Genomic DNA, 27,083 nt, shown 5'->3' on the forward strand with positions numbered 1-27,083 from the left:
TTTTAACAATAGACAATTACTGATAGACAATTTCCATTAATATAAATGGAAAAGAGCCATGGTTTCATGTTGACTGCAAGAAGATTTGTTAGCCTAGGTTTACTAGGTTGATCCCTGGGATGAAGGGGTTGACTTATGATGAAAGATTAAATCGTCTAGGATTGTAATCACTCGAGTTCAGAAGAATGAGAGGAGATCTTATAGAAACATATAGGATTATGAAGGGTATGGATAGGATAAATGTAGGAAGGTTTTTTGAGCTGGCCGGGGAAACTAAAACGAGAGGACACAGTCTCAAGATTCGGGGGAGTAGATTTAGGACAGAGATGAGGAAAAATAGTTTTTCCCAGAGAGTAGTGAATGTTTGGAATTCTCTAACTAGGGAAGTGGTTGAGGCTGCCTCATTAAACATATTTAAAATTCGGTTAGATAAATTTTTACATGATAGAGGAATTAGGGGATATGGGGAGAAGGCAGGTAGGTGGAGTTAGGTCATAAATTAGATCAGCCATGATCGTATTGAATGGTGGAGCAGGCTCGATGGGCCATTTTTGGCCTACTCCTGTTCCTATGTTCCTATGCCATACAGACAGACAAATGATCATTCATATAAATAGAAAAGAAGCCACTGCTATATGCAAACTGATAAGTGATTTGTTAGCCTTATTTTCATTCATATAAACAAATGAAGAAATATCACACAGGAAAGTCAGGCACTATTATTTTGTGTGTGTTAAAGTTTGGATTTAACCTTCAGATAAATAGTTAGCATTGGATAATTTGACTGAAACCCATGCTAAACAGAAACAAAGATGTTTGATATATATTAGAAACAAACCTTCAAGCATTGCCTCAAATGTGCAAAGGCCCAAAACTTAAAACAGGGTTAACTATTAACGTGATCAACTGTTTGACATCAGTAATTTAAGAAAGAACCACAAAGACAGATGCTAAGAAGGAACAGGAACAATCAACTTCAAAACAACCTATTTAACAAATTATGAGAAATGTTCCACCAAAATGAATCATATAAGGCATACCAAAATACTGTGTACTTTGAGTGAGATTCAGCACAAAGAAAGGGTTACACCGTCTACTCCTCTTTGCATCCCTCACTCCCGCTGGCGTAATATAATGAGCTTGGTTGTATGTTCTGTGGTCTGTCGTGTATTTCTTGTTGTTACAGCGCGGGCCATCTGTCACTTTGACCTGGAGAAAGTGGGGTGACTCAAAGGAGATTTTTCATGATAAATTCCTAACTAGTTTCTTATCATATCCAATTAACACCTTATGTTGGTGTGGATTCCTCCAGCATTGTTTGAATTCTGAGACATTCCGATATATCCTGCTTCTGTCTAAGTCTGCTTTTTCCTTGAAGGCCTCAAGCCTGAAACATCGACAATATATCTTTGTCTTTTTTTTATTTTTATTTTTCACACTGTGAACCATATCAATCAAAGTACAGACAAACATTTCCCTCTTAAATATACAGTGACATTTTCTCCCTTTTTCCCCCCACTACCTTTCCTCCCCCCCTTCCCACCCACCTCCAAGCCAATTAAACATTCAACATATACAATACAATAAAACCATTAAACAATGTCATCACACAATGAAAATAAACAAGAAAAATGTGTCATCTACTTTTACACACTGGATCAAGTTGTTTTATCTTCTTATCATTTTAGGGAGTGGAGGTCTGAGGCAAGCCCTCTTTGTTATGTTCCATGTTCAGCTCCCAAATTTGCTCAAATAATGTGACTTTAGTTTTTAAATTATATGTTATTTTTTTCTAGTGGAATACATTTATTCATTTCCATATACCATTGCTGTACTCTCAGCCTCTCTTCCGATTTCCAAGTTGACATTATACATTTTTTTGCTACAGCTAAGGCTATCATAATAAATCTTTTTTGAGCTTCATCCAGTTTGAGCCCTAATTCCTTACTTCTTATATTAATTAGAAGGTAGATCTCTGGATTTTTTTGGTATGTTGTTTTTTTTGTGATTTTATTTAATACCTTATTTAGATCTTCCCAAACCTTCTCACTTTCTCACATGCCCAAATTGCAAGTACTGTTGTTCCCATTTCCTTCTTACAGCAAAAACATTTTTTAAACTTTTGGGGCGTGATATATAACCTGTGTAACCAATTACATCTTTGTCTTGAGGTGCTGAACAGACCAGCTGAGTTCCTCCAGCATTTTGGTGTGTTTTTACTACAATCACAACATCTGCAGACTTTCATTTTTCAATGGGATGATATTAGATCAGTGGGTACTGCTGCACTTCCATAAAGTTATTTCTTGATAATTGGGAGGATCAAGAGTGTGTATGTTATGCTCAGGAATCCTGGTACTTGAGAAGCTTGCACAGGATGTATCATTATTTTTAGTGACAGCTTGGGTGGAAGTTTTCTCCTGTGGATTTGAGAAATGAACAAACCTTCAAAGGTTGCCCTTGCATTGCTATCAGATAACAGATTTGATGATCTTGAATGATTCATCTTAGATACTGATTTCAACAGTGGCATATTTTGTTCCCCTCAATTTTCTTTCTGTATCTAATGTCCATGTCTTGATGACAGAAATTGTGTCTGATGATTTCCAGAATTGGATTGGGATAATTGTTTTTTTTTCCAGATATATTCTATAACTAAATATGAGAAGCTTCAAAAGTGTGGCAGTAAACTAACCCTAACCCTAATTATATGGATAACAGGCAGTACTTCAAATAAGAGCCAGTCTTCAGAAAACCTGTTCACAATTTAATGTTCACTGATACCTTAAGAATACTGAAACTAATTATAATTTATGGCATATTCTGATTTTGTATCTTTGTAGCAATGTAGGGGAAGATGTTCAATTACGTTTGTGTCTATCGGGTTCATTGAAACCCTCATGAGATCTGAGAAGACATTAAATGTCCCTCTACAGTCCAACTATATTGTTCAAGACATATCCTTGTATGGACCACTTGTTGGTAAGAATAAGTTAGGACAAAGAGCCTGTTTCTGTGCGGCAATGCTCTGCAAAGCTGGTTCTGTCACTATATCTGATGTGGTGGAACAAATTGCACAATATTGGGTCTTCTCTACTATTGATCTGAAATCGGCATACAATCAGCTCCCCATCAACCCGGAGGATTGCCAATATACTGGGTTTGAGGTGGACAGCTGCCTCTATCATTTTCTGAGAGCCCCCTTTGGCATTATTAATAGGTCTCAATCTTCAAACGGGAAATAAACCACATGGTAGATCAGTACCAGCTGCAGGCCACATTTGCTTGCCTCGACAATGTCACCATCTGTGGTCATGACTTCCACAAGCATGACGCCAATCGCCAAAAATTCCCCCTCACCACCCATAAGGTACAATAAGGCTAAGTGCGTATTTTGCACAACTCGCCTTGCCATCTTTGGCTGTGTCATTAAGAATGGAGTAATTGGCTCTGACCCTGACTGTATGTGCCCACTCGTGGAACTCTCCCTCCCCCACAGCCTCAAGGCCCTGAAAAGGTGCCTGGGCTTCTTTTCTTACTATACCCACGGAATCCCCAGCTACACAGACAAGGCCCGCCCCCCCTATAAATCCACCTCTTTTCCCCAACACCAGTGGACCGTGCAGCCTTCAGTCACATCAAGGTAGATATTGCCAAAGCCATGATGCACACTGCGGAGAGCGATGCGTCAGACTTCACTCTGGCTGCATACTTAATCAGGTGGACAGACCCATCACTTACTTTTTGTGCATCCTTTTTGAGAAGGAGGCCCGTCATGGTATGGTATTGGAGGCACTACTTGATCAGGAAACGTTTTACCTCGCTAACCAATCAACGAGCAGTTGCGTTCATGTTCAATAACAAGCAGTGAGGAAAAATCAAGAATGAAAGGATATTAAGGTGGAGAATTGAACTTACCACCTACAATTATGATATCTTGTACCAACCCGGGAAACTCGATGAGTCCCCAGATGCCCTATCCCACAGTACCCTTACTAACGCACAAAATGACTGCTTACAAGCCCTTCACAATGATCTCCACCATCCCGGAGTCTCCAGGTTCTTCCACTTCATCAAAATCCGCATCCGTACTCCATCGAAGAGATCAGGTCGATGACCAAAAACTGCCAGGTCTACGCAGAGTGCAATCCACACTTCTACTGGCCAGACAGAGTGCAGTTGATAAAGCCCACCAATCCCTTTGAAAGCCTGAGTATCAACTTCAAAGGATCACTCCCCTCCTTGGACCACAATGTGCACTTCCTCAATGTCCCCGACATGACAGCTGCCACAGTCATCAAGGTCCTACGCAGTCTCTTCACTCTGCTTGGATTTTCCAGCTATATTCATAGCGACTAGGGGCCCTCATTTATTAGTGATGAACTGCCCCAGTACCTGTTGGCCAGAGGCATCACAATGAGCAGAACTACCAGCTACAACCCCTGGGAGAATGGGCAGGTTGAAAGGGAGAACATACAGTCTGGAAGGATGTCCTCCTAGCCTTGAGGTCTAGGGGCTTCCCAGTCTCCCACTAGCAAGAGGTCCTTCCTGATGCGCTCCACTCCATCAGATCCCTTCTATGTACGGCCACCAATGTGATACTGCATGATCGTATGTTTTCCTTTCCCAGCAAATCGGTGACAGGGACCACACTCCTGGCACGGCTGATGTCCCCAGGGCCGGTTATACTCCAGAAACCTGTGAGGAGTCAAAAGTCCGACCCATTGGTCGAAAGGGTTCACTTCCTCCACGCCAATCCCTGATATGCCTATGTGGCGTACCATGATGGGCATGAAGACACTGTCTCTGTTAGGGACTTGCTGCCCTTAAGGACCACTGATCACCCCACACCCCTCCCTCCCCTCACTACTCACGATGCATCAGTTACCTCAACCTTAACAAATAACACACTAGATTTGTTGCCGCGCGCCCACCAGCTCAAAACCGATGACTGCACACAGGCACCCCAGACTGTCAAGGATCCCATTGCTGCGCCATAGTCATAGCCAGTACTATGATGATCACAACGGAAAACCAAACCACCCAAAAGACTTAATTTGAAATTGCATCATCAACACTTCACCCTGCCAGACTCATTTTAAAAATAAAGGTTGAATGAGGTAAACTACTATATGTATATATTTATCTGTCTGGGCACACCCACACCTGTGGCCCCAACCACAGAATCGTGAATATAGGTAAATGGCCCTCAGCCCCCTCCTCAGTTCAGGACAGATGACCAGCATGGACGTGCCTTCATTCTATTACAAATAAATGCCTATCAGTTTTGCTCATCTTCAGTCTTTTGAGTCATTGATGGTGCATCAGTCATCACACTTTGTATTTATGTTCATGAATTTAGGTGTTGTATTAAGATAATAGTTGCTTTCACTGACATGTGGTTGTAAACATAATCTTCATTAAGCTAAAACAAAAAAAAAAAAAATCATACTGTCAGTTTTCCCTTTCCCATCCAAAAATGCATTAACTGAGCCACCTACCTTCCATATTTCCATATTGCCTTCATTCCTGACTTTCTGGAACCAGAATAACTTCTGATACCTATTTCAAACAGACAAGTGAATCCTCTAATGGGAAAATTTTCATTGGAAATTGCCGCACTGCACTTGTAGGTGCAAAATAGTGCAAATGACTAGCAACTAATCGGACCTGAAACCAAAACTAGGACAGTGGCAAGCAATTGGGCTATACTTTTGAAAAATTGCAATTTCTTACCATTATTAATGAACATAAAAGTAGGAGATAATATTTAGTCATCAAACTGATTCTCCCTTCATTGGCATCAGGAGTGATAATTCATTTTATTTCCATTTTCTGCACATGGCAGATATGTTTTGCTCTCTTATTTGTCAAAGAAAAACACCAATTAAAGGAAAGATGTATGAAGTGGACAACAATCAGCTTCCTTTTTATGAGAGAGTACAACTGTCTTCTTTGAATGAAGAAATCTTTCCATCTTTCCCAGAGAAGTATCTCCTCATTGATCTCAAAAAGAATCTTGAAATAAAATTAATAAAATCATAATTTAATTTCCTTTGTTCTGGGGGTACAAAATATCTTTTTGTTTCTTCTTAATATAATGTAATTATGCATATTTATGCACACGTGTGAATTAGAGAACAGCCCATTCATAAGTAAGAGTTGCTCGTAACCCAAACTTTTCTTCCAGCAGTTTGTTTTTCCTCCAGATTCTAGCATCTGCTGTATCTCATGATTCCATATGTAAGGCAGGTGCTGAGAACTGTATGCAATGGTGAAGATCTGGTCTAACCAGAGCATACTGCAAAATTAATGTTTTAATTTGCCAGCAAAATTAGTTTGAGAAGAATTCAAGAATTACTTATAAGTTCCTTACAGCTCTTGATTGTGTCTCCATTTTCATTTCCTAGACTATTATTTTAATTGTCCTCAAATCAGCTGATAAAAGATTTTTGTACAAAGTTCTTATAATTCTCAAATCTTTCTTCTTATAATGTGCTGAGATTGCCATTAACTTGTGCGTTAAAGGCCAAATGGTCTTGTATATATTAGAAGGGAATAATTAAAATTATGCGGCTTATTCATTGTTGTTTTTTTCCTCAAATCATGGGATCTATTTATAGTGTAGCACCCTTCATGAAATTTGTGAGAGGACAGGGGGGAACAAACAAGGAATATCACAGGTCCATGCAAAATAGGTGCCACAATAAAGACAAATGAACTGTGTGGACTTGGTTTCAACAAGGAGGAGTGTTAGTGAAACGTATCATGATATAGGAACATAGAACATTAAGGCACAGTCAACCAAGTACCAACCTACTACAAAATAACCTAATTTTTCCCTACTTCACACCCATGACCCTTTACTTTTCTTGCATGTCGGAGTCTTTTGAATGCTGCTATTGTATCACTCTCCAGCACTGCCCCTGGCAATACATTCCAGGCACCCACCACCTTCTGAGTAAAACTCTTACCTCTGACATTTCCATTAAACTCACCTCCACTCCCTTTAAATTAATACCCTCTGGTATGTGCTATTGTTGCCCCAGGAAAATGTGCTGGATACTGGATGCTACCCTATCCGGGTCCCTCACCTTTCATCCTCTGTTTGTCCAAAGAGAACGGCCCAAAATTTGTCAACCTTGCTTCGTATGACATGCTCTCAAATCCAGGAAACATCATGTGAAATTTTCTCTGCACCCTCTGCAAAGCATCTACATCCTTCCCATTAATGAGGGGACCGGAATGGAATGCAACGCTGCAAGTGTGGTCAAACAAAACTTTTATAAAGCTTTAACAAACAAAGGTACACATAACTCATGATGAATCAAGCTATTTTCATAACCCTCAATTTAATCTCTAAAATTTAAAAAATGTCGTCGATGACATTGTGAGGATGTGGGTCAATTTGTTGTCCACTGATTTTCCATAAAGCCTATTAATTCACTATTCACCAATGGTTGCCTGGTCAATAGCTGAGTGGTCAGTGGTCAATGGCTGCATGGTCAATAGATGAGTGGTCAGTGGTCAATGGCTGCATGGTCAATAGCTGAGTGGTCAGTGGTCAATGGCTGCATGGTCAATAGCTGAGTGGTCAGTGGTCAATGGCTGCATGGTCAATAGCTGAGTGGTCAGTGGTCAATGGTTGCCTGGTCAATAGCTGAGTGGTCAGTGGTCAATGGCTGCATGGTCAATAGCTGAGTGGTCAGTGGTCAATGGTTGCCTGGTCAATAGCTGAGTGGTCAGTGGTCAATGGCTGCATGGTCAATAGCTGAGTGCTGACCACTCAGAATCCTGCAGGATCACCAATAGTCATTAATGACCATATATGTTAGAAACTACCAAGACATTGATATATGAGCTTATAGACACTTCTCAAGAAACCAGATGACTCATTGAAGTTATGGTGATTTGAAAGTTAAGAAACTTTGCCTGGGTAAAAAAAAAGTGACTTCTGAATTCAAACATTAAATTTCCTGAAATTTGAAGAAGGCCATTATGAAGTTTCAAAAATAAAATCAATAACGAAGAAATTGTTACATTTTGGCTGGGGCTCTGCCCAAGTACTTTCTATTATTCTGGAAAAAAACCACACAGGGCTGGAGAAGTTCAGTGTCCTTATGTAGCCCATCATCAAAGAATGAGAAAATGCCGGCAAGCATCCGAAGAGATCCAAAGAGACCCACCCAGTCCACCCTCCTCCCTCTCATTGCTGCTGTCCCCTCCCTCCTTTCTCCATCTATCATCTCCTGCCTTTGCCAGCATTTTCTCATACTTTGATGAAGGGCTCAAGCCTGAAATGACAGTTAAGTATCTTTACCTTTGGTACAGGAAGGACACTGAGTTTCTCCAGCTTTGTGTGACTTTTTACTTCAACCTCAGCATCTACAGAATTTTGTGATTAACTTCTATTATTCTGGATATTGGTAACTACCATTAGAAGGCCAATAAAAGCAAGAAAGTCAACAGTGCCAAATACATCGGTCAAAAACATTGTAACTGTTTGTAAGGAGATACATGAAACACCATTTCTTTTGAAGCTCTGTGGAAGCACATTGTGAGTTTGTGATTGAGGATTTTGAAAGGATTACTGTTGCATGGCGATTTATTCAGGTTTGGGTGTCTGTTGTTTATATCAAGATAGCACTGTTCATTTTTAATCCATTTTCTTATGCTGTTGTTTGGTACTCCTCCACTCTTTGATTTTCCATTTTTAAGATTTTTTTCAGAATTCAGTTCTATTATTCTACTGTCATGGGTTCAAAACTCACCACATCTGTGAGAGGATTTAAATCCAGTCAATTAATTTATCTGAAATATATTTGTCAAGTTGACCATGAAACTAGTGGATTGTTAAGTCTAAAATAATAGGTAGGGATCTGAAAATTTGTGAGGCCTACCTCCAATGAAAACAATTGGCTCCCAGAGTGGTCTCTTTCTTCACTGGGAAGGAATATCAGAATAAGAATATACCCATTAAAAAATCACTTACCAAATCAGGACAAAATGGTGGTCAATATTTTTACAAAAAAATTTGTGCTCATGTCAACTGAACATTTATACCTAGCACTAATCTGGATCTACAAAATTATTCAGCTGTGTCTTCCATGCTACCTATTAGCATCAAAGATGGGAAAGTAAATATGCATAATTATAAATAAAAGTGCCTCTGCACGGTGTGATTTTGCTGTGACATTATACAAATAGAGAAAATTTACTTTTAAATTTGCTTCAAAGTTGAGTCAAAGCAAGAATTTTCATTTTTATGAGACTCTTATCATATTGATGAATATTGACCTATTTACAGAGTATTAAAGTCAATAATTATTTCTGAAGTGTATCCAAGACGTAAAGTCAATATTCTGCCAGTTAGTGGTGCATTAATTGTTTCATTAATTGATTGATGGTTCAAATTTGTAAATGATCACCATGACATCTAATTTTATCATCAGTCAACTGAATAAGTTTTCAAATTGTTCATGAAATTCGCATTTCACTCTTGTACCGGGAGTCAGTAAATGGTTGTTTAAGTTTAAAGGGTCTGTGTCATCAGAAGATTCATGAAGCTTGCTGATATCACTGGTTAATGAAAAGCTCATGTGATGGCTTTAACAAGGGTGGCAGATAAATCAACCTCATTATAATGCTGATCATTAAACATTATTTTTGACAGAAGGAAGCTCATCTGTTCCTGAAATGCAAAATCTCTATGTGTAAAACTTGATATACTCACTTCCTCAAGTTGTTTTTAACCAATGCTGTGATAAGCAGGTCTTTTTTTCTTCTTCTGCTGAAGCTCGCACCCCATGAGCCTGCCAACCTATTGGTATTAAATCTATTTAGTTGAAGGAATTGGAGACACCAGCACATTAAGTTATTACATCCTCAGCTAGAAGACTCTGGACTTCACACTTGGTTTAAAGCACAAAGAAGTAAAAACCCTAAAGAAAACAGTTGAGTGGGACTAACTGCAGAGCTCAAGAAACAACAGGTACCAGAGAAGAGACAACCTCCAACTGGTTTTTATTTTAAACAATCGGGAGGGGAGTGATGTCAAAGCGTTTCATAAAGGGGAGTGATGTCAGCGTGTCTCACAAAGGGGAGTGATGTCAGCGCGCACCTCACAAAGGGGAGTGATGTCAGCATGCGCCACAGAAAGGGGAGTGATGTCAGCGTGTCTCACAAAGGGGAGCAATGTCAGCGCGTGCCTCACAAAGGGGAGTGATGTCAGCATGCGCCTCACAAAGGGGAGTGATGTCAGCGTGTCTCACAAAGGGGAGTAATATCAGCACGCACCTCACAAAGGGGAGTGATGTCAGCATGTGTCTCACAGAGGGGAATGATGTCAGCGTGTCTCACAAAGGGGAGTGATGTCAGCATGCGTCTCACAAAGGGGAGTGATGTCAGCGTGTCTCACAAAGGGGAGTGATGTCAGCATGTACCTCACAAAGGGAGTGATGCCAGCATGCGCCTCAGAAAGGGGAGTGACGTCAGCGTGTCTCACAAAGGGGAGTGATGTCAGCGCGCACCTCACAAAGGGGAATGATGTCAGCATGCACCTCACAAAGGGGAGTGATGTCAGCACGCACTTCAGAAAGGGGAGTGACATCAGCGTGTCTCACAAAGAGCAAGTGAAGTTAGCCCACTGCAGAGTCATTGTCTCTCTGGCAACGTGCCAGCAGGGAAGCAATGCGTTCCATCAACCCACACGCGGGTCTGCAAACGTGGGCTTCTCCTGGGCAAAGAAGGGGAGTTCGCACCATTCTGTGCCGACTGCTCGGTGCAGTGATTCTGCCTGCCCAGCTGTGAGGCCGCCACAACAGAAACATAAATGGGGGGAGAAAAAAAGCAAATTCCATGAAAGTTTCAGACTAGCTCCTCCTGCACACCGGCCCTCCCCTTCCCCCCATCCCCAAGTGAAGTATATATCCCAGAAACAATTGATATTAATTCACACAAATATTGAACAAGAAGTCTTAACAAGACAAGTTAAGGGAACAAATCTGAAATAAAAACCATTGGAAAATTTCAGCAGGTCAAGCAGAATCGGCAGAAAGAGAAACGGAGAGAAAGTTCAGCTGAGAGAGCCTCTGTCAGACTGTAAGTGAGGAAACAAGTTAATTTCAAATTGCAGAGAGGATCTCTGACATTTTTTTCCTCATATTCACTGTTCTACTGAAACAGTTCAGCCTGAAACATAAATTGTTTGTCCTTGCACATTTACAAGCAATATGCTTGTTTTTTTTCTGGAATATTTTATTGAAAAAGTTTTTCCATACATATAATTAATAAATTGTCAAGCAATACAATAGATGCTTAAATTGAAGAAATTTTCATTCATTACGTGATGGTTATAACCCCTCCCCTGTCCTCTCTCTTTCAATTCCTCACCCCCTCTCCCTGTCATAAAGAATAATATATATATATATATATATAGTAATAAGAAAATGAGTAAGTATAGCAGCTTGGATTTTCCAGATCATTGCTCCCCACACACTGGAATTCAAAAGATTTTATATGATCATTTTCATTTTAAGGAATAAGGTTAACACAGGTCTCAAGAGGCTCTGCTTTCAATTGCCATACAAGTATTTTATGTGTTATTTCACCTAATTCATAATACCTCTGTTTAGTTCTTGTAATCACCCTTTCTGTACTATAGATTTGTATTATATTGTTTTTTTTTGTTAATTAATTGTCTATGTTTACCCTCAGAGCTTCTTTTTTTCCCAAAACCAATATTTCTTGTTCTAATCAATCTATCTCTTTCATACACTCCTTTTTGATTTTAAAGTAAAACATAATTTGACCTCTCAGATATGCTTTCAAAGCATCCCATATTACAAATTTACAATTCACAGAGTTCACAGAATAGCTGTATTTATTCTCTAATTAAATCCTGAAAATCTGGTCCTTTTGATAGTAATGAATTCAATCTCCATCTATAAACTGATTTCCCTTGTCTGACATTGCAATTGTCACGAATAAAGATGAATAATCGGACAAAATTCTCGCTTTATATTCTGCATCTAATATCCTGCCCTATATTTGTACTGAAATAAGAAATAAATCAAATCTGAAATAGGAGGCATGCCTCTTTGAATAAAAAGATTAATCTCTTTCTCTTGGATGAATTCTTCTCCACGCTTCTATTAAGTTCAAGTCTCTCATTAACACCAGTGTGGGTCTTGCTGCTTTAGCTATTGATATTCCTCTAGCAGTTCTGTCTAAGATTGGATCCAGACAGAAGTTAAAGTCGCCTCCTATTAAAATATTCTTATGTGCCTCTGCTAAGTTCAAAAAACTTTCCTGAATAAATTTTTCATCATCCACATTTGGTGCATAAGGATCTAGAAGAGTCCATAGTTCTGAATATATTTGGCAATGGATCATCACATATTTCCCTACAGGGTCTATTACTACATTTAGTATTTTAATTGGAAGATTTTTTTCACCAAAATTGCCACTCCTCTTGCCTTAGAATTAAATGATGAAGCTGACACATACCCAACCCAGTCTCTTTTTAACTTCAAAACTTCTTTCTCAATTAAATGTGTTTCTAACAGAAAAACCAGGTCTTCTCCCATTTTCTTAACATGTGCTAACACTCTTTCTTTTCACCATCCCATTTAACCCATTAACATTAAAATGTATAACTTTAACTACATTACTCATCTTACTAATCCACTCCTTCCTTCGCCTCTCTCTATGGCCGCTCTTCTCTCAACTCTTTTCTTCAAAATCTAGTGTATTGGTGAGCACCTCTTCCAGCAATCCAGATAAAGAAAATAAATTTACTTCTAGAGTATAGATATTACTATATTTATAACTATATATAAACAAGAAAAAACACAGTAGGCATTGATGAAGTAATACCCAATGCCAACTCCTTCTATTTTGTAAGTTGCAACCAGAGTCACAATTACCCACATGATACAGTAATACATGATGCATGATACTCCTCCCCCAACCCCCTGGTATATTAATTTTTAATCATTTAATACATACGCAGAAGAGAAAAAAATCAAAGTATGTCAAAAAGAAAACTGCAATAATTTTCAAAAACCAACAAAAGAAATATAAGTAGACAGTATTTTAAACTATCCACTCATCATAAACTGCCAAAGAGCAATGGTTCATCAAAACAAATTGATAGCTTCTATTATTCTGATTTTTCATTCTTCATTCCACCTGTCCTCAAGGGAGATTTTGCACAAATTAGTCTGCTTGCCCAAAGTTCAAGAAAAAATATATAATTTTCACCTCCAGGCAAGTAAATCTTCAAAGTTGCCGGATGGTGTAATACAAATCGATATCTTTTTTCTTAAAGAATCTTCTTAACTGGATTGATTTCTCTTCTATTTTTAACAAATCAGCACTTACGTCAGGATAAAATAGAACTTTACCCCTTACCTTGTTCCTGCCCCTTCTGCTGCTCTGCTCTCTGTCTTGATGTTGAAGAAACTTGAATAATACAGAATGTGGATTCTGATTCGTAAGTGGTTTTGGTCTAAGATCTCTGTGTGCTCTTTCATCTCTAAAGGGTGCTCAACGATCTCTTGACCCATTAATTCAGGAATCCATTTTGCAAAGAAAGCAAATGGATCTCGTTCCTCCTCTCTCTCATTTGGACCCACTATTTTAATGTTATTCCTTTGACTGGGACCCCTCCAACCAGATGGTATTAATATCAACTTCTCTGGCTCTCATTAAACCCCGCCCCCCAACCCGTTCCCCCGTCATCTCTCCATTCCCTGTCTCCTTTCGCACAGACACGATAAGTTCTACTTAGTCCTTTATCACATCCAATTAACACCTTCTGTTGGTCTGGATCCATCCCTAATTGTTTGAATTTCGAGACTTTCTAATATATCCTGCTTTTGCCTTTTCTGATCTTTCCATGAAGAAAGGCTCAGGCCTAAAACGTCGCCATTATATCTTTGTCTCATACAGATGCTGAATAGACAAGCTGAGTTCCTCCAGCATTTACTACAATCGCAGTATCTGCAGCCTATCGTTTTTCTCTGATGTTAAGAGGAACCCAGTTAGTTCCATAACACTCCCCACTTCTGCAAATCCTTTCTTTAAAGGATTTTGCCAACCTCCATCTTGATGACTGGAAATTCAATCTGTATCCACTCACCATTCTTCGAAGGCACCCTCTCTGAATGGAGGAAGATGTGCTTTCAGTCTTCTTTGGGTTTTGAAGAGGCTCATAAGCCCTATGTGAGTACGAGGTGGTGCTTTCTTTCTATCATTTACAAATAGCTTTAGTCTGTTTCTCATGCAAGACTTCAAGGTTTTCAATACCATCTTCAATGGTCTCTCTCCATTTTGCGTGGTCATGAGCCAGCTGATTGGAGATCAGGCTCTGCTGTATGGATCTTAATGCTTATAAATAAAGGTGGCTAAATGCAAGGTGCCACCTGGTCTGTATGAATTCATCACTCATAGGACAATACTTACATGTTTGTGCACAGACACAAGATTTCTTGCTCTGTTTCCCTCCTCTCATTGAATCTCCATTTCCCAAGTCTGATGTCGAAGTGGTAGCCGTTCCACACCAATATTCATGAGACCTCTGAGACAGAGATCTCAGCTTCTATTGAAGCATGAATGGAAGTTGTGGAAACTCAGAACACTTCCATCCAAGGTCAGAGGGTGTGGGCACACAGGGACAGAACAGTAAAAGGTGTTACCACAGAATAACAGAGACAGGGATTCAATTCTGTCCTCAGGGATTGCCTGTGTGGAGTTTTCACCTCCGTTAGTGGTCATGGTGGTTGGTAAATTAAATGTCCTCTGTAAATTGTTCCAAATATTAATGGCATGCATGGAATAAAAGGAATTGTTCAACATGCAAGAATGTGTCACAAGGGGAAAAATTGGGGTAGGATGTTGTGAGACCAAATGGCCTCTTCCATTTAACTCATGATTTGCAACATGTTGCTCAACCATTTGAAGCCTGCTTTGGAGAATCAATGGTTCATTGGAGTTTGAACAGCACTTTTCTCCCTGAAAGACACCAAAATCTTTCACCACCACCATCACCAGGCTGTCAGTGACCATCAACCACCAATCCCAGATAGAGTGAGATGGTGGAATATGATGTCAAGCCAGATAATCCTGAAATCTTTAGCTCTCCTTACTCATGGGGATGTCTATTCACTGGAGCCATGGAAAATAAGGTGAGACAAAATTAAACGGAAAACATTATTAAAGGAATGCATAATAGTAATCGATACCAACTACGGCAAACTTTGATAAATTAGTCACCATGAGGCCAATATTTATTGGCTACTGGTACTTTGTGTTTCAGGCTTGCTTGATTAATTGAATTTATATTCTACAACTGTTATAGCAAGATTCAAACTGATTTCTCCAGAGTGATGGTTTAGGTCTTTGAATGCTAATTTACTAATTTAATTATCCGGCTAGTGTGTCCAGACTGATAAAAGTGTTTAGTCTGTTGAAGTAATTGTTTTTGACTCATAACTGATGCAGAGGCAACATTGAGATCAGTAACAAAGGGGAAGCAACATGAGAATTGGAAGTTTGGGGACTCTCATTCATAAAAAAAAATGCTTTTGGAAACTCTTTGTAGCCATGAGCAGAACAAACAGGTAATTAAATCATAAAATGTTAGAGCATGGAAGAGACTATTCAGCCTGAAAGTATGTGCTAGTTCTTTGAAAGAGCTCCCAATATCATCCAAAGGGACAATGCAGGAGAACAAGTAGATGTTGCATATTTGGACTTACAGAGGGGTTTCAATAAGGAAGTTATTAAGAAAAATTAGTATATAATATGATTGATTCTTATATGCCAGTAAAGGCTGAGGAGTGATCAAGGACAGCAACCCCTCTTTCAATGACAGTATGACAAAGGAGCTCATTATCGACCTCCCAAGGAGGGCCACAGGTTAATTCCTGATCCACATTAACAGTGGAGAGAGCAGACAATTTATGTTGAAAGCGAAACCATCTCCAGTGACATATCCGGGTCCACCCACATCAATGCAATGCGCCAGCTCCTATACTTCCTCAAAAGCCTGAGGAAATTTTGCATGTGACCTTAACACTATCTACATGTGCCCCACTGCAAGTATCCTGTCAGGGTTCTTGCACTGCATGGTACAGGAAATGCTCTACCCATGTCCACAAGAAACTAGAGAGCATCACACATACATCCTCCCATCCATCAACTCCATCTACAACTTCCACTACTTTGCAGAAGCTTCCAATATCTCAACCCCAGCCACTCTTTTCATCCATTTTACATCAGGAAGAAGATTTATGAAAATAAAATCACACACCTTCAGAATCAAGGGCAGCTTCTTCCCACCATTGTCAAATTCCCGAATGAACCACAAAATAGTATTACCTTTGTTGGATTCCAACTGATCTCTCTCTGTAACCCTGGGCTTCTGTACTTTCATATTGTGTCTTACATGTTCAGGTCAAGTGAATCTTATTGTCACCTGACAAATAGCATTCTCTGGTCCTTGGTGAACGATATCCAAGCACACAACCAAGCATAACACATATACGGACAAAAATACATGTGTTGGACAAATATTCACATGTACAAATAAATTAATATTATATATATATATATATATATATAAATATGTTGTTTTGTGAATATGAAGAGTCTTGGATCGTTACTGTGAGTAGTTCCTTTGGTCATTCAGCATTCTGACTGTACATGCAAATAAGCTGTTTCTCAGCCTGTTGGTGCTGGCTCTCATACTTCTGTATCTCTTCCCTGATGGAAGAAGTAGAAAGGTGGTGTGTGCAGGGTGGTAAGGCTCTTCAAACAATGATCCCAGTAGATCACATCGAAGGGTGGGGTGGAGGGAGACTCCAGTGATCCTCTCTGCCGCCCTTATGATCCTGTGGATTGACCTCCATTTCTTTGCAGCAACCGTATCATATTGTGTTGTAGCCGGCCAGAATGCTATCGATAGAGCTTCTATAGAAGGTTGACATGATGGTGGCTGGTAGTCTTGCCCGCTTCAGTCTCCTCAGGAAGTGCTTTTGCTGTTGTTCCTTCCTGGCAAATGAGGAGCTGTGTATCCAAGATAGGTCAATAATTAAGTGGATTCCAAGGTACTAGGTGCTTCTTACTCTCTTCACAACAAAATTACTGACATTTAATGGAGGATTGGTATTCCTGGTCCTTCTTCATTCACATTGAGAATAAGGTTGTTATTCTCACACCATATCAGGAGATTTCCAACCTCTTCTCTGTAGTGCGACTCATCGTTGTTGCTGGTGAGGGCAACGACTGTTGTGTCATCTGCAAACTTGATGCTGCTGGAGCTGAATATGGTGATGTAGTTGTGGGTCAGTGGCATGAACAAGAGCTGGTTGAGCACACAGCCCTGAGGTTTGCCAGGTGCTTAATGATCTGTTACTGACCTGGACAGACTGTAGTCTTTCCATAAGGAAGTCCAGTGTAGTGCACTACCAGTAACCACGAAGAACAGGCTGAGGGAACGATAGGCTTTAATGTACAGAAGAACCTTGCTGGCCTGGATCCAGGTACAGGAATGGCGGGAAGGGAGAGGTGGCTCGACCTTTATGGCCCAGACCATGGGGGAGGAGTCATAGGGTATGAGTCATCAGTGGGCGGGCCAGCTCCATATATACAGTAGTCAACAATAACTATATACAATGGAGGAAACATATCACCACATTCTGATTCTGTTCTATTATTGTTCTTGTTCTATTTATGAGAGGGCTAATGGTTTGCTAGCAAATCTCTGCCACTGCAGCTTGGTAGTAAACTTGAAATTCAACTTGAAAGGACTATTTATTTGTTTTGGAAGGCTGTTACTAGTGGGGATCTGCAGGGATCAGAGGTGAGAGGCAAGCTGTTCACAATAATCAGATGTAATATATCAAAGCTTGCTATGGCTGCAAAGTGAGGTGGAAAAGTGGGCTGGGAGAAGGGAGCAAAAGCTCTGGTAGGATGTGGAGAGGTTACATTATTGAGCAAGAGTATGGCAGATGGAACATTACATGGAAAAAATATGAATATCATTGACTTCAGTCAAACATGTCAAACAATGGTGAGAAGCATAAAATACTGCAGATGATGGAATTCATGAGTGAACAAAGAGAAACTGAAGGGACTCAATAGGTCAAGCAGGATTCATGGACAGCAATACTCAGTCAATATTTTGGGTTGACATCCTTCATCGAGTAAGAAAATACTGTGGGTTGAAAGTTGTTAGGATGAAGAGTGAGGTTTATGGGAATTACCTTCAGTTTTGGTGAGCCAGAAGAGGAATATTTGTTTGCATTCCTGGTCTCCCCTACCGAAAGGTCACAGAAAACAAATGTTCATCAAATTAACATTTGAATGTTGTGTTTGTTGAATGAGGAAGAATGAAGGAGGCTGAGAATTAGAAGAATAATATACAATGACAATCGAAAAATTCCAAATTCTTACAGGGTGTCTGAAAGGATAGTATTTCCCCCTGACTAAGGTGACCAACATCAGAGATCAGAGTCTCACAGGCCATTCAGGAAAGACACAGGAAAAAAAATTCCTTTACCAGGAGGGTGCCCAAAAGGGCTGAAGAGACTTGATAGCTGAATATATTCAAAATAGAAAATGACAGATTTGTGGGCATTGAGAGAATCAAGGTATATGGGGCCAGAGAAATAAAGTAACATTAAGCTAAAAGATCAGCTATGATCTTATTGAAGGGTGGAGCAGGCACAGAGGTCAACACCTGCTTCTATTTCTCATTCACTTGAATGTTTAAAAACTTTATTTTCTTCTTGCTTTCCAATTAATAAAATCAGTGAAAATATGGAAAGCACAAATGTATATTTAAAAATTTAAATAAAGTATTCAAAAAAGAAAATATGGGAAGCACAGTAGGATTTTCTTCAAGACAACTAAAAGACATAAATGGTACTTAAATATCAGCACTGAACTATTTTATTATAAATTAAAAAACATTCATTATTATTTTAAATAATCATGAATGATAACCTGCTTTGAAGACATAGCATGCATTTAAAATATTCAATCACAAGTTGATAGAAGTTGATAGAAATTATTGCATATGATTAGTCCAAATTATGATGAATAAATTTAAATAAATATTTGCAAATGAAAATCACAGTAGTTTAATATCACAATTAAATATTAGCTGAAGGCATATGGCCTAAGGTCATGGTTCCAGAGATGTTATCAAGAAGAGTTGAGTTAGTAAACAGCAATAGAGAGTTTGCACTTTGCTCCATAATGCTGAGAGGCAGCAAATCTGAATAAAGTTTGTGTTTTGATGTACACATGAAAGCAGTGTAAAATGCAAGTGGTCATAGTGGTATGTGATTGTGTTTGACTGAGGATACTTTATTATCTATATAAGAAAGCACAATTACTATCATTTGAAGAAAAAAAACACAATATTTAAGGAGGAAATCAGTGGTTTTAACCCTTAAAGAATAATATGAAAAACATTCTGGGTACTTTGAAATTACAACTGCAAGCAAAGCCTGAGTGTTTTGCAAATATATCACTTCTTAATGTCAAAAGATGTTCACAGATCTGTTGAAATATATCCATTTTAAAATCAGTAAAACATGATTTTCAAATCTTTTTCAATCCATTTGGTCATCTGAAATATATTGGAATGTGATAAAGAGATTTACTACATCACCTTGAAAAACAAGAATAACGTGATGCAAGCACAAAGATTCTGAAAATCTTGGCTACCTTGGTAATCTGTGAACCTATTGAATTCTCGCAAAACTGACTGATCAGAACTTAAAAGTTTAACAATTAATAAGCTTGGGAGCTTCTCATACTCAAAGTAAACCAGTGTTTTGAGCAAAAGCACAGCTTCTAACTCCAAGCCTTGGTTGTCTCAGCTTTGATGCACTCATTTTTCAAACAAACAGAAGAACTCACCAAGAGGAATGAAATAAGAATGTATTTATTTTGTAGTTTGAATAGTTTTCCAATCATAAAATATTTTTTTCCATTGATCATGTCTTTCAAAGGCTTTGTTAATATAAAAGGCAGTCATGAGATTAAAAAAAATCAAATTGTAGCTTTTGTTATCATATTAAATTCCTTTTACATGCTATTTAATGCTTTCTCAACACTGGGAAATTCTTTCACCAGCTGGAACTCTGAGGAAATTCAGTTGAAATACAAACCAGAACACTCTGAGCAAATTTTTTGCATGGAGTGTGATTTGTGTCTGAAGTGAGCTTCCAGAGGATGTGTTGGAGGATGGAATGGTAACAACATTTATGAGGTAGGTATTTGTACAGATACTTGAATAGATAAGGCAAAAGGGGATATGGAATTAATGCAGGGAAGTGGAATATGTATAAATGGGCATGATGGTTCACACAGACCTGGTGAGCCAAAAAGCCTCTATCAATGCTTTACAATTTTGTGACTTAATACAGGTACACAATCCTTTATCCGGAACCCTTGGGGGACGGTGTGTTCCGAATTTCGGATTTTTCCAGATTTCAGAACAAAAGCCAACTGCCTCAGATTTAAGCCCACTGAATTGTGCTGCGTTATCCATCTTCTTCCATTTGCGCTGGTGTCTCTCTTCCCTTCACCCGCCCGAGTCACGCTGCTGTCTCTCCCACCCGCCCGAGTCACGCTGCCATCTCTCACCCCCGCCTGCCCACACGAGTTATGCTGCCGTCTCTCTCCCCCGCTCGCCCGAGTCGCACTGCCGTCTCTTCCCCCCCCCACCGCCCCCGCCGAACCTAGTCGCACTGCTCTCTATCTCTCTATCTCCCTCCGCTGTACCAGCATCAGAAAAAAAAAATGCTGGTTTTTGGAGCATTCCAGATTTTAGCTGTCCGGATAAAAGATTGTGTACCTGTAATGTAGAACACATCATTCACTATAGAGATGGCATCAAGAAAATGGTGAGCAGAAAACATCTCAAAGCAAGAAAGAGAAGGAAGGAAACAAACTGGAGTATAAATGGTGAAGAAGGAAAAGAAAGAGAAAGAGAGGGAGACAATAAGAGATCGAGATAATGAGAGATCAAAAGGGATGAGAAAGGTGCCATTTCTGAAATTTCATAAATGTTCTTGTTTAGTGAAGAAAACAATGGGATATCAACAAACAAAACATTCTCCACTGAAATTCTGATATAGCAACAAATGTGTTAATAAATGATACAATCAATGTTTTAAATGAAACTTCTATAGGCACATGGTACAAAAGAGCTCAAGAGGAACAAATGAAAGTCAGAGTGGAAATCACATTGTAAAATGATGTGAAAACAGCGATACAAAGGTGGGGAATCTTAAGAAACAGCCAAACCACGAGTTGTGATTGAGCAGTATACTGACATAGTAGTTGGTGCTGCTCCAGAATCACTGACCTGGGATTGATCTTGATGCTAACAATAGAGGGCTAGTGATAATCCTAGACAGAGTTGGATATGAGTTGTTGCTGCTAGGAATAGATTCAATATTGATATCTCCATGAGGTCTTGACTTCTAAAGCTAAGAAATTATATTTGTTATAAAAGAACATAAGGTTTTTTAAAATTATTATTACAATAAAATAAACATCACATGGTGTCAAAAGTGATAATCAGTCAAAGAAGCAGAAAACATGAAGAGTGTAAAGATTTCTTACTCTGTAAACTGGACTGGAAATGTCAACCATGAGTGGAGGCTATTCAAATAATGATTTATGCTGTACCTGCAAGCCATTGGATTCAATAGCAAACCTGATGCACAGAAGATTGCACTGCTACTTATCATGGCGGGGCCTCAAGCACTAGAGGTTTTCAGCACATTTGTTTCAACCAAGGCAGCTAACCAGGGTAAGTTTGATAAGGTTATCGAGATGTTTGATGAATACTCTTCACTAAAGAAAAATGAAACATTTGAGAGGTGTGTGTTTCACTCTCACACACAGCTGCAGTGAGAGAGCATGGATACTTTATATATATATATATATATAGATACAAATGGACTTGAAATTAAAAGCAAGAACATGCAATTTTTGGACCACTGCCAGATTCAATGATCTATGATCAAATTATATTCGGGATTATTGTTAAGATAGTAAGTGAGAGGTTGCTGAGAGACACAGAGCTTACCTTAGCAGGAGCTGTGAAGATATGCCACGGCAGTGAAATAGGTTCGTAGCGTGAAAAAGTTCAGTGAGTGGCAAAAGCCAGTGAAAACAAAGGCATAGCCATAGCTACAGTGTCTGGACACACACACACACAAACAAAAAGCGAGATATAGAAAAGGTGGAGAGGCATTCAATTGCCAATTATCTGGCACTCAGCATGCATCAAAACAATGCCCAGCATATGGAAAAGTCTGTAATAAGTGCAAAGAGCAGAATTATTATGTAAAGCAATATTTTTCCAAAGGAAAACAAAACAGAAATGAAAGCATGCACACTATACATATTGTAGAAGAAACTGCTCTCAGTGATCCACTCTTCATTGGCACCGTAGTGCAGAAAGACTATAACCCAATGGACACGGAACAACCAAGCATGAAGAGAGTTGAGCAGGACAAGTAGACTCTCATTATGTACAAATTTAACAAATAAACCTTTTAAGCTGGACACAGAGGCAAAAGTCAATTTGATCTGTGAGTGCAACATCAGGGCCATGAAGATAAAGTAATACATTCACGCAAATCCTGTACAGCTCAAAGCCTACAATGGACAGAACATTAACACAAAAGGTACATGTAAACCGATGGTGAAAGTTAAAGATAAAGAGCACCACTTCAGATTTACTGTATTCCAGATGGACATAAATCACTGTTTGGTGACAAAGCATGTGAAAACTTAAGCCTAGTCAAGAGGGTGTACACACCAGGGAAATTTACTGTGTTAGCTGATATGTTATCTAGGGCAACAACACAAAGTGAAGCACACAATTAGAGTTCCACAGAGACAGATGTGAATCTTCACATAAACCTGATCACCGAATCTCTTTCCATATCTGACTTAAAATCCAATCAGATCGCAGGTGATAAAGAAAAAGGCACAGTTCTACAGAAGGTCATCAAGAATCTGAATGAAGGATGGCCTAGAGGTGAATGTCAGCCATTCTACAACATCAGAGCTAAGCCGAGTGCTGTCAAAGAGCTTCTACTCAGACAGAGCAGAATTATCATTCCTCAATCACTGTGACAAGATTCTGAAAAGAGTGCATGAAGGGGACTTTTGCATGGAGAAATGCAAGAGGAGGGCCAGAACTGCAGTTTATTGGTCTGGGATTAGATGCTGTCATTGACAGGATGGTTTCAAGCTGTTTAAAACTTCATGCAAAACAGACAAAGGAACAACTGATTTACAAGTGGAACCATAGCAGAAAGTTGGGACTGATCTGTTCCACATGGATGGAAATAATTATTTTCCGGTTATTGACTATCTATCGAACTATCCTGAGATTGTGTGGCTTCTTAGCATGTCTGTTACCTGGGCAGGGGCATATCTAGGGTATGTCAGGTATGGCACGTGCCCAAGTGCCACTTGAAGAGAGTGCCATTTGAAGGGGGCACCACTTGAAGGGGGGGCACCATTTTAAGGTGGGTCCTACTTGAAAGGGAGGTGGCCCCTCCTAGTGCCACCACCACCCCAGATATACAAGGAAGGGGAAGGGATCAAAACAAGGTGATCAGGATGAATACAAGGGATGAATACAAGGAGAAAAGGTAACAGGTGATAGGTAGAAAGAGGTGGCAGGGTAGAAAAGGAAAAACAGCTGAGAAGTAACAAGGGAAGGGGTAGCTCTCTGAATGAAGGGATGGCGAGCTGAAGGAGAGGAGACAGAGGGAAAAAGAGAGGTGGGGCAGGGGAGGAGTTCAACAGAAGCAGGAGAAATTGACGTTAATGCCATCTGGTTGGAGAGTACCCAGACGGAGTATTAGGTGTTCCTTCAATTCTTCCAATGCTTGGGCTTTGAAGTAATTTTTTTCATCATTATATACTACTTGTACTTAGTCATTACTATTTTTTCTAATGTAAAGAGCTTATTCTTCTCCATTATTTTAACAGAGCTGTTTTCATAAGTCGTCTAGCACTTGTTTGGCAATGACAGTGAGCTCTTGCTGGCATGCGACATTTAAGACAGGAAAGACAACACAGAATTTCAAATTCTCTACAAGAGGTTACATTCCAAATATTGTTGGTCTGAATGTTGAACCTGCATCAAATTAGAACGTTAGGAGGCATTCAGCAATATTTAAAGCCCATTATAAATTTGGCAGCGAGCAAAGCCTAGGTCCCCAGTCTCACCCAGCTAACAGATGTTCTTACAAACAGTTTGAAGGTGGGAATTGTTCTGCCCACCGATATGTTCACTTGAAGACCAGTAAAGCTTTACTGCTCCACATATTAGGTTGGGCACTTTTAGGAAAAGTCAACACAGGTCGATCTAGTAAAAGTCTGGACTTAACGTAAAGTAAGCACATTGGCAGCAATCGATGTCTTTGTTTTCCTTATTGTACCAATACAAACTGTGTAGAAATCCAGTGGAGTCTGCTTAATACAACAGAAAGCATCATCAGGATGCTTTCTTTTATTGTTCTATTTATCCAAAAATTCTCTGGCTTTTAAATACTTTTTAATGACTGCTGACATGTTCAAGCTCCTTTTAAAGTGTCCCTCTACTAATTCAATCCTTCTTTATACTAGAAAGCTTAGAGCAATAACTTGCAATGATCCAGTGCCTCATAGTAATTGATCCTGATGTTCTGTTGACATAAAGTTTTAAAATATGCCATGATATTCTTGTTTTTCAGAAATTAACTTCTGTTTTTGTTTTTCCTGAGGTTTCTACTTGATTTGTTCCATCCAGCAGAACATAATTTTTTAATTTATTGCATTTTCCAATTATCAGCCAGTCTATATATCTAATTATCAACAATCCTAACCATTCACATATAACTATTTGCAGGATCTTCATTGTTTGCAAATCCAACTTCGAAAATAAGACTCAATTTTAAAGCAATAATATTGCCTCTTAAGTCTGCCATTCATAATTTATTCAAAATCATTTAAACTGCAAATGCCTCGGAATAAAAATTCATTCATTTATTTAACTTTGCTAGCAATAACTGAAGTATAATTTCTTCACGTAAAAAAATGCAATGCCGGAGAAACTCAGCAGATGAAACGGTGTTCATTATGTAACAAAGATAAAGATACATCAGCATCATTTCAGCCTTGAGCCCTTCTCCAAGTTATGACAAATTAGTCAAATACCAAAACAAAATGGTGGTGGTGGGGAGGGGGGGCGGTGGTGTGAGAGGAACAGGGGGAGGAGCACAGTCCTGGATTTTGGAGGTAATAGCACACCAGCAAGCAAGAGGAGTGGGAATGGCTCAGTGAATGGAGAGGTCAGGGGGTGGAGAGCTGAAGACAAAGGGAAAGGGAAGGGAGGGAGAATGGAGAGTAGATGAGGAGAAACTGGAGACGTCTATGTTAATGTTATCTGGTTGGAGAGTGCCCAGACAGAAATTGTTTTGCTCCTCCAATTTATAGGTGGTTTTGGTGGGACAGATAATGAGGCCATGGACAGACATGACAGGATGGGAGTGGGGTGCAGAATTGAAATGGTTGGCCACTGGGAGATCCCAGTCACTGATGCGGACAAAGAGAAGGTGCACAACGAAGCGAGCTCCCAATCTGTGTCCATTCTCTAAAATGTAGAGAAGGTCACAACAAGAGCATCAGATGCAGTAGATGACTCCTGCAGATACACAAGTGAAGTGTTGCTTCACTTGAAAGGTGTGTTTGAGGCCCCAAGTGGTGGTGAAGGAGGAAGTATGGGCACAAGTGTGACACTTCCAGTGGCCAAAGGGGAAGATGCCGAAGGGGGAGGCATTAATGGGAAGAGATGTGGACGAGGGCGTCACAGAGAGCCAGGTCCCTAAGGAAGGTGGAGAGGGGAGGAGATGGGAAGATGTCCCCGGTGGTGGGATCATGTTGTAGGAGGCAGAAATTAAGGAGGACAATGTGTTGGATGCAGAGTCTGGTGGAGTGAAAGTTGAGAACAAGGGGAATCCCGAGTTTGTTTAGTCTGGGGGGAAAGGGGGCCATTGCAGATGAGCATGAAATGGAGGAAATGCAGGTAAAGGCTGAGTTAATGGTGTTGAATGGTGTCATGTTTTTGCATGAAAGATGACATTTCAGTTGATCTGGACTGAAAGATCTCATTTTGGGAACAGAAAGAACAGAGAGGCACTCTGTCTGGTTACTCTCAAACCACATGGCATTAACATCCACCTCTTGGGTTTCTGCTTTCCATCTGGACATTCTCCAACTAGATGCCATTAACATCAACTTCTCTGCTTTCTGCCTGCCTGTTCTTCATTCTCCCTTCCTTCCCTTTGTCTTTTTTCCCTCCAGCTCTCAACCCACTTCCCTCTCCATTCACAGACCCATCCCTCCTCAACCTGCTTGCTGGTGTGCCCTCCCTCCCTCATCCATCTATTACCTCATGCTTCTGGGCCTGTGCTTCTCTCCCTGCCTGTCCCTTCCACCATTTTGTTCCAGCAGTGGCTCAAGCCCAAAATGCTGTTTATTTATCTTTATCTTTGCTGCATAAGGTACAATGGATGACCCGCTGAGCTTCTTCAGCATTGCATTTTTACTTCAACGGCACTGCCTGCAGACACTTGTGTTTTATTTCCAGCTCTGTGACAATGTTGATTTTCACAGATAGGAACAAGTGGAATGCTTAGATTGGAGACTTGCGACTGCAGATGTGCGAATCCAGAGCAATAAAAAGTAAACTTGAGGAACACTTTGGGTTAAGCATCACCTCTAGAGAAAAAGAATTGTTGACATTCAGTTTGAGACCTTGAATAGAAACTTTCAGTAGAGCTTTTGGTGTCATGGAGTCCATACAAGATAATTTGTTTATGTTAATACACAAGCAGAGGGAGGTATTGAGCATGAAATTAAGACATACTCTATGCATTTCATATGTCTTTCACTTTATTTGATGCTTATCTACAAATATTGGTTCAGCTTTTCCAGTTTCTACAGACGATGTATTATATGAGCTGATTCATCTTCAATTTCATTTTTCT

The 27,083-nt window shown here is 39.6% G+C and overlaps 2 long non-coding RNA genes across 26 annotated transcripts in view; one reads left to right on the top strand and one right to left on the bottom strand.

Annotated features, from left to right (window-relative positions):
- LOC138740571 (uncharacterized) overlaps positions 1–10,037 on the bottom strand; it is a 589,788-nt gene extending 579,751 nt beyond the window's left edge. For 21 of the 24 annotated variants that reach the window (XR_011343011.1, XR_011343029.1, XR_011343020.1 and 18 more), the window contains exons 1-4: positions 9,734–10,037; positions 5,502–5,562; positions 3,742–3,823; positions 1,041–1,209 (exon numbers count right to left, since the gene is read on the bottom strand). This is a non-coding gene — a long non-coding RNA (uncharacterized lncRNA). The remainder of the gene's footprint in view (positions 1–1,040; positions 1,210–3,741; positions 3,824–5,501; positions 5,563–9,733) is intronic. The other 3 variants (XR_011343026.1, XR_011343012.1, XR_011343022.1) reach the window with 3 other exon arrangements.
- A 573-nt stretch (positions 10,038–10,610) lies between these two features.
- LOC138740574 (uncharacterized) overlaps positions 10,611–27,083 on the top strand; it is a 41,063-nt gene continuing 24,590 nt past the window's right edge. The window contains exons 1-2 of one of the 2 annotated variants that reach the window (XR_011343034.1): positions 10,611–11,100; positions 20,152–20,287. This is a non-coding gene — a long non-coding RNA (uncharacterized lncRNA). The remainder of the gene's footprint in view (positions 11,101–20,151; positions 20,288–27,083) is intronic. The other variant, XR_011343035.1, reaches the window with a different exon arrangement.

The sequence above is a fragment of the Narcine bancroftii genome, chromosome 8, assembly GCF_036971445.1.
Source record: "Narcine bancroftii isolate sNarBan1 chromosome 8, sNarBan1.hap1, whole genome shotgun sequence".
In the NCBI taxonomy this organism is placed as follows: Eukaryota; Metazoa; Chordata; class Chondrichthyes; order Torpediniformes; family Narcinidae; genus Narcine; species Narcine bancroftii.